Genomic DNA, 7,669 nt, shown 5'->3' on the forward strand with positions numbered 1-7,669 from the left:
GAGTGCAGTGGCACAATCATAGCTTACTGCAGCCTCCACCTCCCAGGTTCAGTCAATCCTCAGCCTGCCAAGTAGCTGGGACTACAAGCATGTGCTACCATGTTTGGCAAATTTTTCTATTTTTTATAGAGACTGAGTCTCACAATGTTGCCCAGGCTGGTCTCAAACTCCTGGGATCAAATTTGGCCTCCCAAAGTGCTGGGATTACAGGTGTGAGCCACCATGCCTGATCCTACTCTGTGTGTCTTTTAAATGGTAAGTTGGATCTAAACCTTTAATTAGATTAAGTTTCACTAGTTTTGGAGAGTACACTTCCTAGGTGACGTGCACTTCATGTTACATCACATCAGGAGGTGCCCACTGCTTGATGCCCACTTTTAGGAACAAAAATCTTGATGAATAAGTTCAGTTGGGTTCATCCTCATCTTTCTCTGTGAGTAACAAGTGAATTTGTTGGCCTGATAATTTGGGGACCTGATACATATCCAGTTCCCCAAGAACCACTCTCATAATTGTTTTATCACCCATTGGTGATCATTGCCTGAAACAATAATATTTCATTAGAATCTGCAAAATGGTGAGTTTCTAATTTTATCATTCCTTCTATATGTTTTGCTATTAATAGAATACTTATCCACAAGAGCTAGTATTTCTCTAAACATAGCTCATTCTGTAAAGGAGGAATAAATACTTAATTCTTTTGTATTATTTATCCACTTTCAGAGTAAGAAGCTGATACAATGACAATCCCCAATGGCAGTAAATGAAGGCTTTCCTTTGTTTTGCTGAGATTAATTATAACTTTCTGGATGTAAAAATATCCAGTGCATTTCAATCCATTGCAATTGATGTTCTTTTTATTGCTTAAGTACATAGGAGCAAGTTCAAGCTGCCTCTTACATCCACTGGTTTTCAACTCCTTTACTGGGGCACAATAAGATATTCTAAGCTCATCTTGTACCTGCCCTGCCCCAGATCTAAAATGAAACATTTCTCCAAGAAACACTAATTCCTTTTAGTGGGGATGGTATTTAGAGACCACACTCCACACACAACAAGTGGGAGAGCTGAGATTTGGACCCAGGCAGTCTGACTTCAGAGTTGGTGCTCTTAACCTTTGTACCCTCTGGTCAACATATTTATTAGTGATGATAACAGTAATAATTACAACTATAACTCCCACTGCCATACGCAGCCATTCTCCATGTGACAGGTACTCTGCTAGGTGCTTTCCAGCCTTTTTAAAAGACCTCATCCTTATAACAGCCCTCTAAGTTAGTCATTATTATTTCAGTCTTACAGAAGAGGAAAATAAGGCTCAGAGAAATGAGTGTCTTATCCGAGACCAGATGGTAAGTGACAGAGCATGGACTCAGATTTCTGTCTGTGTGACTCTGAATCATGTTCCCTTCGTTGCTGTAAACTATATCAATTGGTGACAATTCTGTCTCCTTTCAATGGTTCTTTGCTTGGCTCCCTGAGCCCTGGCACTCCTATGTCCCAGGGCCCCAGGCTCAGGCATGTGTTTGGTGTCTTTCTGGGTAACTGACCCAGAGAACATTTTTTTGGGGTCCCCACTACATTCATGGTGTCTTTCCAGGTCACTCATGGCTGTGCTAGGGCACAGAGGAGCTGGGGTGAGAAAGGCTGGTTCTATCTCCTCCAGGAGCCCATGGTTTAGTGAGGGAGACTAGACAGGTGCAATTAGTGTGTTTGTGCTGTAATATAAGAGGTGTAACCTGCTTTCATTCCCCCAGAGGAGCAGTCAACTCTCCTATGGGGCTCTAGGAAACCAAATAAACTTTAACAACCAAAAAACTGGGGCTGTCCAGACACCATGACGGATGGTGGGAGAGATTTTCTGGCACAAGACTCAGCTACACACCTTTCAAATAGTTGCAGGTTGGTGACTGCCTTTTTGTAAGGAAGAGTGGCTAGGAGCCTATGGAGGCAGGAGGAGTTGCATGGGCCAGCCCCTGGCACTCGTAATCAGAATTATGCACCAGAATGGAAGCAGAGCAGAGACAGGCACAGGGGTCTAACAGAGCAGGAGAAGATGCTGGGAGTTGGCTATGGGGAAGATGAAAGACCAGCAGGACTAGAGCTCCAGCCACTCTGTATCTGGGGGTTCCTGAGCCAGGCTCCAGCAAGCGGAAGACTCCTGTATAGGGTCACTGTGGTTTTTAATCACTGCATCAGTAAGCCATTGCTACAGAACAACCCAAGCCCAGACTTAGAGGCTTAAAAGAATAAACATCTATTATTTACCGTGATCCCGTGGGTATGTTGAGCAGTTTTCTGGTCAGCGTTGGCTGAGCTGTTCTCTGCAGTAAGCAGATGCTTTGGCTGGGGCTGGATAGTCTAGGATGAGCTCACTCCTATATTGTAGGTGGCTTGATGTTGGCTGGGGTGACAAGGATGACTTGGCCCTCTCTCTCTGATCACCCAGGAGGATCACAGGCTGGGGCTTATTCCCATGGTGGCTATTAGTGCACAAGCCTCTGCTTGGGTCACTTTTGTTAATGTCCTGTTGGCCAAAGCAAATCACAAGATCAACCCCAGATTTGAAGAGTGGAGCCACAGACCCACCTGTTGCTGGAAGGAGTCCCGTGGAAACAAAGTGTGGATAGGCAGGGGAAGAATTTACAAGCATTTTTGCAATCTGCTTACTTGCAGGCACCCATTTCCCCTTTTTCTGTATGTCATACCCTGTTGTTCGTTTGGGGCATCACTCCCACTCCCAAACTCATACTTAGATAATCTGAGGCACAGCAATTGGTTCAAGGATGGGCATGTGACCCAATTCTGGCCAATGAGACTTGGTCCTGGTACTTTCGCTGAGAACTGTTGGGAATGAGGTCCGTCCTTTCTACCAAGGCAGCTGTGCTAATAGAATATAGGCCTGGAGCTTCTGGAGCCATGTTGGCCTCTCATGGGGTGAGCCTGCATGAACATTAAGCCGACAATGAGGGAAGAAGATATAAGGCATTAAGAAAGAGTGATTGTGACCGGGCACGGTGGCTCACACCTGTAATCCCAGCACTTTGGAAGCCTAAGGCGGGGAGATCACGAGGTCAGAAGTTCAAGACCAGCCAGACCAATATGGTGAAAACCCGTCTCTATTAAAAATACAAAAATTAGCTGGGGGCGCACCTGTAGTCCCAGTTACTAGGGAGACTGAGGCGGGAGAATTGCTTGAACCCCGGGATGGGTGGAGGTTGTAGTGAGCTGAGATCGCACCACTGCACTCCAGCATGGGCGACATAGTGGGACTGTCTCAAAGAAAAAAAAAAAAAAAGTGATTGAGAGGGAAGAAGAGAGACCACCTGGATTAAGCCTCAGGACTTTCCAGTTACATGAGCTAACACACTGCCTTTCTTGCTTACGCCATTTTGAGTTGGCTTTCTAATTCAGCACTTTGAACTAAAAAGTTCTAACACAGTTCCCTCCCTTAAAAGTTCTTCCTCTCTGATCTCAAAGCTCTTCCCATCTGCAGACCTGGACTTGGACTGGGCATTCCGCTGTCTAATATACTTGTCACCTCTGCCTGGGCATATAGTAGGTGCTCAGTGAACACTTGTTTGAAGGATCAATAGGAAGGGTTGGGACTCCTACTAAGAAGACACTTTGGTGACAGACAGGTAGCTGGCCTCAGTGAGAAGCTCCCAGAGGTGATGGTGGTCTAACAGGCAGGTGGAGGGGGTAATGGGCACAGTCTGTAAGTGTAAACAAGACCTAGCTGTCCCAGGGCTGGGAGGGAGAGAATAAGGCAGGGTCCATGTCTGGGAGGAATCAAGTAGGGGCCTGGTCACAGGGACACAGCAAGGCCTGCTTCCTAGAACTGGGGTCCACAGTAAGCGTGAGGTCCACAGCACTTTTACTTCCTCCGGACTGTGCCACCCAGGTTCAGCCCCTGTCACCTTCTTCTACTGTACACTTTCCACTCTGATCCTTTCTTCCCCCAGCAGCTAGAATGACCTTTGGAAAATGTAAATTACACCTCTGCCTAAAGCCTCTAAGGGCTTCCCACCTGTGCTTATAGCAACGTAATATTAATGACAGCTGACACACAGGGCTTAGTAGTTGCCAGGCACCCTTCTAGGCATTATACCTACAATAACTCTTTTAATTATCACAACATCCCTACAAGGCAAATACTAATATTATCCCCACTTTACAGATGAGAAAATCGAGGCACAGAGAGGTCAACAACTTGCCCAAGTTAACATGGATTAAAATCCGAACTTTTTACTAAGGCATGGAACTCTCCACTTCTGGGGTCTTTGGGTCTTTGCATGGCTGCCTCTCTCTTATCAGTTGGGTCTCTGCACGTACGTCACTTCCTCAGAGGGAGCCTCCCGGATCATCCAATTTACAGTGTCCCCTCCTCTGTCTATTTCATCGTCCTCTTTTATTGTTTTTACATCAGTTACTGTTTTATGCAATTATCTTACTCATTTTCTTACAAACTCTCTTTTTTTGTCCTGGTTCCATGCTCGCCCCCAGGCTGCCAGCTCCTGGAGAGCAGAGACCGTATCTGTCTTATTCACCTCTGTATTCTAGCACCTGGCACAAGTGGGGAGTGGCTCAATAAACATTTGTTAAAATGAATGGAGGAAGGGAGAGATGGAGGCAGGGAGGAAGGAAGAAAAAAAATAAGGAAGGAAGGAAGGACAGAAAAAAGGAAGGAAGGAAGGGGAGAGAGGGAGCTCCTTTAATATCCCCTTTCCCATAACTAGAATGAGGAAGATGGGGCCTAGAGGAAGAGATAGTGCTGGGCAGAGAGGAATAGGATGAAGAGAACCTGGAAAGGAGCTCAGGGGCCACAGGACATCCCCAGGTTAATCCAGGGCAGGTCCCACACTCAGTTGGGAGAATGCTTCCCTAATTAGGGTTGCCAGATTTGGCAAATAAAAATACAGGATGCCCAGTTAAATATTTGAATTTCAGCTAAACAAGAAATAATTGGTTAATATGTTGTGTGCAGTATTTGGGACAGATTTACACTAAAATGTTGTGTGCTGTTCATCTGCAATTCAAATTTACTGGGCAACTTGCATTTTATCAGGCCATCCTATTCTGGCTCCTCACTGTGTGCTGTGTGCCACTGAAGATTCCACTAAACACTAGCCTGCTTTTACTCTACATGGAACATTTTGTTTTTAGTCCTGAATAAGGAAGTACAATCTCTTTATTGATCTAACAGAAGGAAAAAGTCCGTACAAACAGCAGCTTGTTAAGAGGAGAATGGCTCCCAGGGTTAGATAAACACCCAAGACAAATGTCTTTTCCTGAGCTCAAAGTGAGCTTGTGTTCTTGAACTTTCCTTCCTGGGCTCAGAGGTGGGCTTGATGGGATCTATCTCCCTGGGTGCTGCTGAAGATGGCAGGAAGAGAAACGCTCAGCCTGGGAGGAAAAGATTTATGGGAACGTGGGCTTAATGGCTGATTCATCCATTCATTCAGCCTCACCCAGCAGCTATTGGCAGACACTCAGAGATGAATGGCACAGGGTTCTGTCCTGGAGGCTCTCCATAAACAGGGAAATTAATTTTGGCCCCAGGACCAACAAGTACTGCCTTCTTCCAAATCTGTCTCCATGGTTGAATGCAAAGAGTACATTTTTGTCCCTGTCTTTTCTCTCTCTCCTTTTCTCCTTCCCCATTCTTTCTCTTTTTTCTCATCTCCTCTCTCTTCCTCTCTCACTTTCCCAGCCATTTGTCACCTTAAACCTAATTACCTTGTCCAACTAGTACTGTGAAAAAAACAATTACTGGGGCCACCGACCTGGTCTTAGATGCTTTTCCCTTGTCTCTCCAAGACCCCACATCCCCCGCATCCAGAACTATCCAACATTTTCCAGTTCAGCCTGGCATTTATTTGCATGCCGTTCTATGATTGGCTGATACAAAGCGGGGGGCAGGGGTGGGCACCGTAAACCTCCATTCCTCATCTTCCTGTTGGGAGTCCCACTAGGTCCAACAACCTCAGATTCTCAGACCTGGCTCTGCCCCTTGACTTGGTTTGCTTCACTGTTTCTCAAAAAAAAAAAAAAAAAAAAAAAAAAAAATTCAATGGGTGATTTCTTCTGGCTTGAGGTTAAAAGACCTAGGTTCAGTCCTGGACAATGCCACACACAAACTGTGGTTTATATGAGTCCCCTTGCCTCTCTGAGACTCAGTTCTCATGATGAAGGCCTTATGAGAATATTCTGTGGTGGTTAATATGGACTCACGAGCCAGACTGCCTGAGTTCAAATATTTCATCTTCCACTACCAACAGGGTGCCCTGTGAATAAGTCAAATAAGTACATACGTGTAAAAAACTTAGAACGGCGCTTTGCATGACAAGGTCCTAATAAATGTCAGCTATTATTGTAGTGGCTATTAAAGTCCTTTCTCTAAATGCTATTAGTATTAATATGATTGCCCAGCAAGTATTTGGGCGCAAGCTGGGAAAAGCAATTTACCACAGCTTTGGCTTAGAGGCCAGAGGGTTCTTATGTAGAGAGCTCAGAGGAGTGAAATCTTAAGCTCTCTGAACCTCAGTGTCCTCATCTGTAAGATGGCAATAACAATCTAATCTCTGCCTGTTTCCCAGGAAAGCTCAAGTGCCTGGCCCATTGTAAGCATTCAGAAAATATTTGTGAAATGAAGTAGTGCATGGACCACGTGGGGCGACAATGACATGGCAAGCTGCAGGGTTCTGCCCTGAGCCACATCTGTGCTACTTGCTGCCTGTAAGACTTGATGCAACAGAGGCCTACAGAAGGCAGTTGGTGAATGCTGAGTTGAACAGATAGGCTGAGTGGCGTGCTAATTAGTGCTTCACATTTGGAAATAGGCACTCTTATAATCTCTTGGTGAAAGTGCAAATGTATCAGTGTAGCCTTACCGGAGGACCATTTAGTGCTACCTATCACAGAGAGCACACAAATTGACCTATCAGTTCCATTTATAGAAAATCATCCCTAGATATCTTGACTCAAGTGTGCTAAGACTTATAGACATAGCATGTTCACTGCAGCTCTTTGCAATAGCAAAAACAGCTGGAATCAACCTAAATGCCCTTAATACAGAACTACACAAATAAATTGTAGTACATCCATATTATGGTCTATGTAGCTATTAGAAGGAATGAGATAAATTTATATATACAAACATGTAGAGGTCTCAAGAGGTATGGTGGTATGGTTAAGTAAACAAACAAAACCCTCAAGTTGGCAGAGCTATGCATTTAATATAACATGTATGAAAAAAAGTATCTATGTTTGTATCTTGTTTAAGAAAAAAATTGTCCAATGATACTTGTTAAAGCACAATAAGGAAGACTTAATCAGGACAATTCAAGTAGGTATACAGATCACTGCAACTGGGTCTTGCAATTGGTGAAGACTGGGCTCAACTCTGAATACAATATGAGCAAATGGAAATTTATAGACAGGAAGCAGGGTGGGGAGCAGTGCACGAAAAATTATTAAGAGGAAACATCAGGGGTAACAGTAGATTCTTGCTGAAGAGGCCAGGGTGATCAGACATCAACTGGGGGATGGTGGAGGATGAGGAACCCATCAGATATCAAGGGTGATCACATATCAAAGGTGGGGATTCTTGGTAACTTGATTTAGCAGGGTTTTTTTGCTAAAACTGGATTTTTTTTTTTTTTTTTTT

Source organism: Rhinopithecus bieti, unplaced genomic scaffold (genome assembly GCF_001698545.2).
Source record: "Rhinopithecus bieti isolate Rb0 unplaced genomic scaffold, ASM169854v2 scaffold_7049, whole genome shotgun sequence".
Taxonomy (NCBI): Eukaryota; Metazoa; Chordata; class Mammalia; order Primates; family Cercopithecidae; genus Rhinopithecus; species Rhinopithecus bieti.